We start from the raw sequence: 10,518 nt of genomic DNA, 5'->3' as shown, positions 1-10,518 counted from the left end.
CCCCTGGCAGCAGCTGGTGAGTGCGGGGCTTTTTGAGGCGGGGTGCTGGGCAGGGCAGGGCAGCCATTGAGGGGGCTGGGAGAGCAGGCGGGGGATGGGGGTTCATGGCAGAGCCCCCCATACAGCGTGGGGCAGTATGAGGCCGTGGGGATCACCCCCTCATCTGGCAGGAGCTAGTGAGTGGCGGTTTTTTTGGTTTTGTTTTGTTTTTAAAGAACAGAGCTGGGGCCAGGTGGGGTAGCCATGGGTGGGCTGGGAGAGCGGGCAGGGGTCAGGGGGCACTCAGGGGAGCTGAGGGAGCAGGCAGAGGATGGGGCCTGGCAGAGGTCCCCTCATGGTCCCCTCTTCCATCCTCCCCTCCCCCACCCCCTACTTACTGGCATGGAGTCCAGGTCCAGCTCCTTGCGACGGCGAGTGGAGACTGCCTGAATTTCCAAAGCTCTCCAAATCTTTTCCAAATTGATTTGGAGAGCTTTGAATCAATTCGGACCATTTTATAGGTCTCCTGATTGGATTTGGATTCAGAGATTCATCTGCCAAATCAGGCCAAATCTCCTCCAAATCCTGTCAGCACCTGAAACTTTGCACTGCCCTACTGCCTATGCTCTAGAAAGAGAAAAATTCTCCCTTTTTGTCTGTCTGTCTCTAATCCATCCAGGGTTTCTTAGTTCTTCTCTTTTTCCAGGATTTCAGTCCTCCATATTATATTTAAACCCAGGATCTTTGGCTTTCAGGAAGTGGAACGAGGCTCTTTAGAGCCTATGGCTTTGTCCATTGTTCCATAACAGTTATCAAACATTTGTTGTGCGGTGATTTATTTTTAGTGCTTGTTTTCTTTCCAGCCTGCTATTACGCTAAGCCAATATGGTCATACAGGGAAAATCCTAGCATTCAGGTCAAAATAGACTACTTATACATGAATACAGAGAAGCACCTCTTCAGTCAAAATGTTTAAATCGCTTTTCAAAATGGGATGTGGGCTCCTAAATTATTTCACAACTCTTTTAGCATTTTAGATCTGTAAGATGGCACAGTTTATATATACTGGAATGCAAGTGCAGGATTTGTAGCCTTAAGCTAACTTATTTTTAATAATGACTTTCAGATGAGTGAGTCTGAATAATTCAATTGTAGGAATCAAACAGCAAAGAGGTCACCAGAAAAAATGGACTGAAAATTCTCCTACACAAATATTAGCACGGAAGGGGGGGAAAGGAGCACAAAGGAGTCCTGTGCAGTACTTACTTTGACCTAGTAAGAGCAAGTTATGCTTTAGCTTGCTCCTGCAGCTCAAGCAGAGTCAGCATTTTCAAATTAAGCCCCATTTGTAGTGATTTTATTTTTATATCAAGCTCAGTGATAAATCTGGCATACAAGACCTTCACCCCAGCAATGATTTATTTCTTGAACAAATAAGTAACTGATTGGATCTTTAAAACCTCAGGCCATTGGGGAAGAAAGATGTGGTGTGTTATTCCGAAACAGTTTGCATTTGAAGAGAAAAAAAAATGCATGTGGGAAGATATTAGAACATTTTGTAACCCATAATCAGTTGACTTTTTGAGGGGGAGGAGGGAAACATTTGAATAACTAATATTTTTCCCCCACTTGTACACACAGTAAATATTTTAAAAATTGCCTGGATGTTTTTGTATATTACAGGACATACCAACCTCACAAGAGCCTGTGATATGGTATGCAAACCCTACACAGGGTGGAAAGAGTTAAGAGGCTGCAGTGAGTTCAATCAGCCCCACTCCCTGCACCTGTGTCAGGCCTGTGAAAAGGAGCAAAAGGAGACACCTGGCTTATTTGCAGACTGCAGGGAAGGAGTCTACATAAAAACCCTTTTGGAGGGAAGGCTGGCAAGTTCAGTGCTGAGCCTTTTGGGTTTATGTGGATCCCAATGGTGGTTTAATTCAGGCTTATGCAAAGGGTGTGCCTGAGGGGGAGAAGCAGTGGGATCTGAAAGCTGAACCCCAGAATCCGATGTATGAATAACCTCAGTAGTGAGTGAGAACTATGTCCAGCTGCGATGAAGTCTTTTTATTTTGTGTTTCCTTGGAAGTATTGTCCAGAGGCTAAAGGTGGATGCTGATGTTAAAGCTGAAACTCAAAAGAAGGAAATGCGTGGTTAAGGGTAACACTGTGTGTTTGACTTGCGTCATGTCTTTGGATACAGGACTCTGAGCTCTTCATGTAGTGGATGAGTGGACACCGAATGGCATGTGTGCATTAACCAGACTCTCCAGGTTGACTTCAAGGTTGCTATTTGACCGTCTCTTCATCTTGCCTCCCCACAAATGAAACTATACACTAGTTGCTGCTTTCAAGGTGTTTTGTGGAGGTCTGTCCTTGCCTTTTAGTTACATGAGTAAGCTACAAGATGGTGCCGCATCCCAAATAACGGCTCTTGACAATACGGTAATAAAATAATACTAGATGTGCTATTGAGTTGTTAAAGATTCTACTTCCACTTTTAAATGCCAGAAAATGTATGGTAGTTTTATACCAAAAGATAAATTCAGTTTTACAATTAGCTCTGCTCTGCATGAGTTCTTTCTCTTAAGTCTAATGCCTGCTGCTACAATGGTACACATTTTTTCCTATTGTGTATATATTGTTTATTCAGCTAGTGAAGCATGAACAACAAATAATTATTGTCATTTGTTTTTATCTGGTCAACATGCAGACTGACAATTAAATAAAGGACTGTTAATGTTCCTACTGTAACTAAAACAATTGCCAAGGCCATTTCACAAAAGAAAGTAAGGGAAAAAAAATCATTATCATGAAAAATTAAGGACGAGATGATGGAAATAACACACAATTATCTGAATTACTGTGCAGTGTAGCATTGTTGTTTGCACTGCTATTGTCAAGGTTATTACCACTTCCTCTGCAAACCTCTAGCTTCAGGGATTTATAACTCTAGCAAACAAATCTGGCTAGGACTGAAACTTGGCATCAACTGATTTGATAGAGCAATGAATTGTTGTCATACCGTTTTTAAAGACGTGTGCGTATTTTGATTTTGAGAACAGGTGCAGCCATTTGCCCTTTAAACAGATGACATTATTTCAGTTTTTGGGGGTTGCCTAGACACACAATTATTACAGGGAGTTAAAGCAAAAACACTTCGGATAAACTGAGACAGAGGAAAAATAAGGACTAAAAAACACCCTTAAGATGAGATTTGCCAAGCATTGCAGCTATTTCTTATTGCAAACTGAAAGGGAAGTGCTCTAGAACCCTCGTGTGGACATTCATTGGTAAAGGCTGATTTCTCAGTAGTAGGATACTTTAAATCGGGTGTCAAACTCATCTGGTTACTGGGCTGGTCTGAGGGCTAAATTGAGACTGACACCCTGTGCAGCACCTGTGGCACCAGGTCCAGCCCATATGCTGCATTTGCTATGCCAAGGCCAGCACAGGACATGTGCACCCCACCGTGGGCTGAAGTACATGGAGTCAATCTGCGGTCAGTCCAGCAGGCTGCTGCATGCAATGTGCACCCCAGACTGACCCCTCTGCTGCCTGCAGGGTATGCAGCCAGTCTAGTCCCACATGCAGCACACACTGGTCTTAGGGCTCTGTGTGGTCCAGTGAGCGTGGGCTGGACTGGTGCTGCATGTAGCACAGGAAGCCTTGGGTATGGGCTACATGTGGCATCCCGGACTGATCTCTCTGCTGCCTGCAGGATGCAGGGCCAGGGCTGGTGCATGGGGTCAGACCAACCATCCACAGAGCAAATCATATGGCTCCCTGGGCTGGATGCAGGCCATGGACCATGTTTGACATCCCTTCTCTAAATGGCTTTTTTTTAAATTCCAATCTTCTGTATATCATCGAGGAAGTGTTAAGCATTGCAACCCTTTCCTGTGAGTGAGCCCACTACTGATCTCGCAACTATTTATGGTGTATAGGGCTGTACATAACTTGTCGCAGAAACAGTTAGTAGCATCAGTCTAAATCTGGAAGCTTTTGTCAAAGATCTCACTGTTGCGGGATCTAAGATTGCCAGACAATGGTATGGCAATGGGAAGCTTGGGGCGTTTCTTGCTAAATATCCACAGCCCAGAGTCAGGGATTGTGGCTCCGACACGGCAGTTGTGCAAGAAGTAATGTAGTTAGTTGCCAAGGAAAATAGTAGTAATCTGGTGTCTAACCATTACAACTTATTCCCACAGTGAAATGCAGTTGCATATGAACGTAAACTTTAAAGGATCTTGGGCTACTGTGTATTAGGGGAATATTCAGCTGCATTTTTAGGATAGCTTTTGATGTTCACATCATGCAGGCTCAGGCTCAGATCCCTTATAAAAATATTTAAAAAATCACAATGGGGGACATTTTTAATGGTGAGAGTAAATAGCCATTGGAGCAACTTGCCAAGATAGGTGGTGGTTTTCTCTTGGGATCTTTAATGGGAGGGCAGGTATTCATGGAAGTACACATGATTGTCTATATTATGCAGGAGTTCAAACTAAGAGATCGTAATAGACCTTTCTTGGGCCTTACAATCTACTAATATCCTTGGTGCCTAAGCATATTATGTCAGCATCTTTGTACTATTTTCTTTTCCCCCTCCTTATTTCTACCTTTCAATATATTTGAATGTTCTCTATAGTCTCATGTATAATCTCTGAAATGAAGTTATCTTCCATAACCACTTAGGACATGAACTGAAACTAGAAAAAGACTAGTTATTAAAATTACAGTTGGCAAAGGTAAAGTCATAATGAGCCTTGGTCTTGGCTGGGGACTCTGGGCTCTGCTAGAATATAACTGGAGTTATGCCTGTTTACTCCAACAATGAATTTGTATGAGGGGCGTAGGCTAGGGTTTTTAAAACCAAGTTGAATTTTGAATTTCAGTTAATCTAACTAGCTGTGGTAATTTGAGGGGAGAAAAGTAAAATAGCTGAGAGATTAAACTTTAAAAAGTGGCTGTGCTCATGCAGAGTAACAACCATTTGAAAAAATTTCATAAGAGTCTTTATATGGTGTGGTTAAGTACATATTTAAGTGACCTTTATTAATATACATTTCACTGAGCAATAACATACCTTTTAAAATGTCATAAATGCATAGGGTACTTGCATGCTGCCAATGTACAGTGGTTACCATTAAAAAGCCAGTAGTTATGAGCAGTTGCCCCACCACAGGAGCTGAAATTCTGCTATTATTTCCTATTCCACTTGGAGGGTGATATTGTAGGAATTGCTGGGAAATGCTGACATTTTTTAAATGGCCTTTAAAATGACCAGAATAGCTCTAGAGTGAAAAATATGTATCTTAAAATTGCCTATAATGACTGGGTTTATTTTCAAAGGAACATAGGCACACAAAAAAAATATATTCAAATCAATGTATAAGAGAAATCAATAAAAATGGGAGTTTCAAAAGTCGTGTTTGCCAGCTCTTACTAAATGCTACCTTTTAAGGATGATAGTTTTATACTTGTCATGCAACCCAAGCCCAAATCCACTAGAAGAACACTATGGGCACATCCCCATGAGCGCACGCATGCAGTTTGCAGCGCCTCAAAGCTATGCCACGATTTGTCCTGTATGTGCAGGCTTGTGGCGATGTGCCCTATGAGTCTCATTAGAAAACCCATTGCATAGAATTAAGTACAAAGATATAAGGCCCTCTCGACACATTTAGAGGTATTTCACAATTGACCAGTGCATTGCGCAGTTACCTTAAGACCAGCTACACATTGAAATAGCTGTAACATGATAAAAAACTTCAACCAGCTGTAAAGTTAGACCTCAAAAATGTATACTAACTTTATAGCTGGTTGCTGTTGGGCTTTAATTTGCACATGTAGTAGGATCTCCGTTGTGGCTAGGAGCCCTTTCAGCTGATGGGGCTCCCAACTGCAATGGTGCAGCACCATGCCCAGCATGAAAGCCCCAAGCCCTAGGGCTCAAGGCAGCCATGACCTGTCAGGCTCGGGGGTGAAAACCCCTGAACCCTGGGGATTGAGGCAGCCACATTTGCTAGGACTTGGAGCGGGGTCGGGGGTGAAACCCCTGGGCCCTAAGGATTGAGGCAGCTACAATCCACAGGGCCTGGGGGTTTAACGCACCCCCAAGTCCTAGGGATCATGGCTGCCATGGTTCCCCAGCCCTTAGCGTACGTGGGACACTCCTGTGACTGGGAGTCCCCTCAGTTGAGAAGCTCCCAGCCACAGGAGCTTGCTTTCTGGTGCATGGGGAGCCTGCGACAGGTCTCCCCCTGTGCCAGTGCTAAGGTGTGATGAGATCTAATGCTCAATACAACAATCGCATGGCATGGCAGGAGGTGCGATTGTGTGGATTGTGCATTAGATCCCATCGTGCCTTTACCTGCACATGTAGAGGGTGTCTGAGTCTCCACAGGATCATGGCCTTATTGCTTAATCTTGCAAAGAGGCTGGCAGTAAGGGTATAACAAGGCAGTTTTTGTGCCTAAGTGATGGCAGCAGCCAGGCCGGCTGTGGCCATTGCTTCTATTTTTGTGCCCCCTTCCATCCCCCCGTTACGTTGCTTGGTTGACAGTTTGGTTTTCGGTTTGTGAGGCACCAAAACATATGCATAATCTCATAACTAAATGTTTTGCCAGGGAAAGGTGTCACATTGCTCAGCAGCTTGCAGGATCAAGCCTATAACTCTTCTAGGAGAACTGGCAACAGGCTTAAGAACCAGTTTATCATGTCCTTGTTAATGAAGTACAGCTCACCCCCAGCGGGTCTTTAACAGTTAAGGCAGACATGATCAGCTCTGAATGTTGTCAGTTTCTATTAGAAATGTATTTAAATGTAGGTTTTAGGGCCTTCATTTAGGTGCACTTTGTTCTGATTTTAAAACTGTTTCAGTCTGCTGATAAGCAAACTGCAACCAGCTGCCTACCTAAACTTAAATCACATGTGGAAGGCTTTTCAGGATTATATTCCAAGTAGATGAAGCTATGCAACCTGTATATTTCCTTGCAGTGATTGACTGAAGAATAGCCTAGTGATTGAGAAGTACTAGTGAAAAATAAAGATATGACAGTGGCATCAAGTAAAACTAGCAATGGAGTTTCAACCCTTGGAAGGTGGCAAGACTTTGAATTCCTTTCAGAGATGGTCTTAAGATCATTTAAATATCTTCCTGTCTTTTAAAATCCTAACAGAAAGGCTTGCTGTGGACTTTCTGAAGCTAATTCTCTGAGTAGTCTCATGTCTGCTATTCTTCCTGTAACTTTGACAGTTTACAGTGATACTTTTTTACTTGCTTCCAGTGTAGGCATATGGGGAGTTTTCATTCCCCCCCCCCCCCCCCCCCGATTAGGACTGGTGCATTTGGGTGGAAAATGCGTGTAGTGGCTTAGCACTTATTGCTGTGTATCTGAAGTGGGTATTCCATTGGCTGTTGCAAGCCTGCTTGATGTTGAGACATTTAAATAAATGGCAGATGCAGTGGAGGGGAATGGATTTGTAAATCGGGTATTGTACAGAGTACGATGCACTTAAAAAAATGTACAACAGGTTGTTTCAATGTATCGATGCATGTCTTCTTTATTCCCATTACAAAATAAATAAATGTTTGGAAAGCATAAACTAAATTTCTATCTTGCGATGCAAAGTAGGTTCATCCAATATGTGACCTCAAAAATGCTTTCTGGAAATGCTTTTTTTTTACTTACATAAAGAAAATATATCTATGGGTAACAAGAGGGAGAAAGTAGTAGTATGGATGTCAGTCAGATATCCATCACTGTGAGGAGTTAATATGTGTATCTGCATTTCATTCTAATTGATGGGTCTCTCTGATGTTTGAAAAGCGTTAAATTGCTGATGCTCGTGTGATGGAATGTCTATTGTCAAAGTATGGATGAAAACTGAGCCTCATCACTGCAGTCAGTTTAAAAATGATTTGTAGAGAATTGACTTTGAATGTTTGTATTAGAGGTCAGAGTTCCACTTAGAAGGCTCATGCTGCAGTGGAAACATCTAGAAGTGCCACAGAGATGCTTTAATATTAAATAAATGGTTTAGGTAAGAATACCAACTTAGCAATGATTTTGCTTTATTAAATTGGAAAAAAAGTAACTGGAGCAAAGCAGCCAGGACAGTTTCTAAGCAAATTTATCAGTCATTCAGAAACTCTGCATTTAAATACGTCTAAGTTATAGATCACTTGATCCAAACGGCAGCCCTTTATTGACGTGCAAGTACAATAAAGTGTTGCCTTGACTGAAATTTCATTCTTAATCCAACGTTCTACTTTTGAAGTCAGACCATTAAAGTTATTGTATGTATACATCATAGTAGCATTATTTAGATAGCAAGTAAGATGAAATCTCTGTACAAAAATGAACATGTGAAACCATTGATGGCTCCAAAATGATTTTGAAGGACATTTATACATATTTATTTTATAACTATTTGGGGTGGGGGGTATTCATTGGATTACTCCTCTATTAAAGAATTATAGATATCAAAGGCATAAAATATTGTTCAAATTAAAGGAAAGTTCCCTTGTCAGTACTGGAATGTTTTCTATATCCCTCTAATATATTATGCCATTAAATGATGCTTATTCTTTGAAACTAAATGGAGAATTGACATTGAGACTAAGTACAGATAGTCAAAAAGCCCGGGGCTTAATCAATTCAATCTTCACAGGTTTCTCTGAACTGCATAGAATAGACCGATAATGAATGAACTGATGTTCACTTTTGAATTGGAAAGGCAGCCAGATGCCTGCAGTAGCCCAGACCAGAAGCCATGGGGCACTAGAGCACACCTTCTAGCCTGCTGACCACTGCTGAGGGCACCCGAATGCAGCCAAGCTGGACCCATCCTTAACTGGCTGCCGAGCACTTGCCCCCGGCAGCCCAGGGCGGGGAACAGTCCCTCCAGCTCAGGGTCCAGCCAGCACTGAGCATCAGTCCACATGTGGGGGATCCCTGTACCTCTGGGAGGTTTCCCCCACCTTGGCCAGGGTCCCCCCAAGTCCTGTGGTTGATGCAGAGGGGTAATCTGTCCCCTACCATCCCTCAGTGCAGTCCAGTGCCAGCTTGGCCTTAGGCTGGAGGGAGTCTTATCTCCCTCCACCTTCCCCCCACACCAGCACCTGTAGGAGCAGGTCTAAGCCATCACTAGACCACATGGGAGAGTTTCATAGATTTTATAGACATTAGGGCTGGAAGGGACCTCGGAAGATCATTGAGTCCAACCCCCAGAGTTCGAGGGGGAAATTACCCCTCTGCACTGGCATCAGGTCTTGGGGAGTGGGGGGGAACGGGAATACCCCCTGAGGTGGTGGGATCCCTCTATGTGAGGTGCTGGCTCAACCGTAGGCTGGAGGGACTATCCCCCGCCCCCCTCCCCCACACCCAGTGGTGTGGCAAAGGTGGCACTGGACCATGCTGAGGAATTGGAGGGGGGGGAGGTTATTCCCCTCTATATCAGCAGCGGTGCTCAGGGGAGCCTGCTCAAGACAGGAGAACCCTGCTGTGGCTTGGGGATCCCTCCCATGTAGGCTGTTGTGGAGTACCAGCTCAGCCCCAGGCTAGAGGGACTGTTCCCCCAGCGCCTTTGGGGGTGGGGCTAAGCTGGACCATGCTGAAGGGTGGGAGGTGGGTACTGCCTCTCTGCACTGGCTGCAGGGCTTGGGGAACCCTGCCTGCTACGGGGGACCCCCTCTCAGGCACAGCGATCTGGGCTGGCCCCGGACTGGAAGGACTGCTTCCCCCTCCCTCCCACCTGCATGTCGGTGACTTTTGTGGGCTCCAGGGGAAAGCCTCATATGTTAGGGATTAGGCCTGAGCTGGAAGAGTTTCTGTTCCCCCTTCTCCACTCCAGCTGTCCTGCCAGGCGGACAGGCACAGCCTGGACCAGGGCTGAACAACAGAGGCTTCACTGCCTTGGCTGCATGACAGCCCAGGGGTGGGGGTGACCTTCCTTGGCTGGAGCAGGCAGCAGGGACCAAGGCTAGTCTGCCCGTCCTGCGAGGCAGGGTTTGTGGCGGAGGTGCAATGCGTTCTGGGATATTGGGGGACTATGAGTTAACTTGAATCTGGAGGGGATCTGGGACAGAAATTTGATAGACTGGTTTAACCTAAATCAATTAAGTTTGATCCTGCATTTATCCAGATCTATCTTAAACCTGTTTCGGTCATTTTGAAACCGGTTTATATACATTGAATGTCTGTTTCCGTTACAGGTTTAAACTGGTTTCTGATTAGGTAAACCGGTTTGTGTGTAACATCTGTCCTTAGCCTGTATGATTGCATTAGAGGCCAGAATTCCATTCAGGGGCCTTATGGTGCCTCTGAACACTGGAAACGCTGACTCTCAAATGCTTCTGATCAGTATATTTAAGTTTTACACACAGAATGAAGTATTGCGAACCTAATTCTCCCTTCAGGTATGCATGCACAGTTCTCTTGGACCTTTTGGGAAGACAGAAACTGGATCTGCAGAATTTTAAATATTTGTCATGCACACTGGAGCAAACACTGATATTTCCCTCCCCCCCCC

General features: G+C 44.2%; 1 protein-coding gene across 1 annotated transcript in view; it reads left to right on the top strand.

Moving 5' to 3' along the window:
- Positions 1 to 10,518, top strand: part of NAALADL2 (N-acetylated alpha-linked acidic dipeptidase like 2) — a gene marked incomplete at its 3' end in the record, with an annotated part of 376,100 nt that overhangs the window by 165,250 nt on the left and 200,332 nt on the right. The window lies entirely within an intron of this gene.

This window comes from Alligator sinensis, unplaced genomic scaffold, assembly GCF_000455745.1.
Source record: "Alligator sinensis unplaced genomic scaffold, ASM45574v1 scaffold379_1, whole genome shotgun sequence".
NCBI lineage: Eukaryota > Metazoa > Chordata > Crocodylia > Alligatoridae > Alligator > Alligator sinensis.
This window is presented reverse-complemented; position numbering and strand designations above follow the sequence as displayed.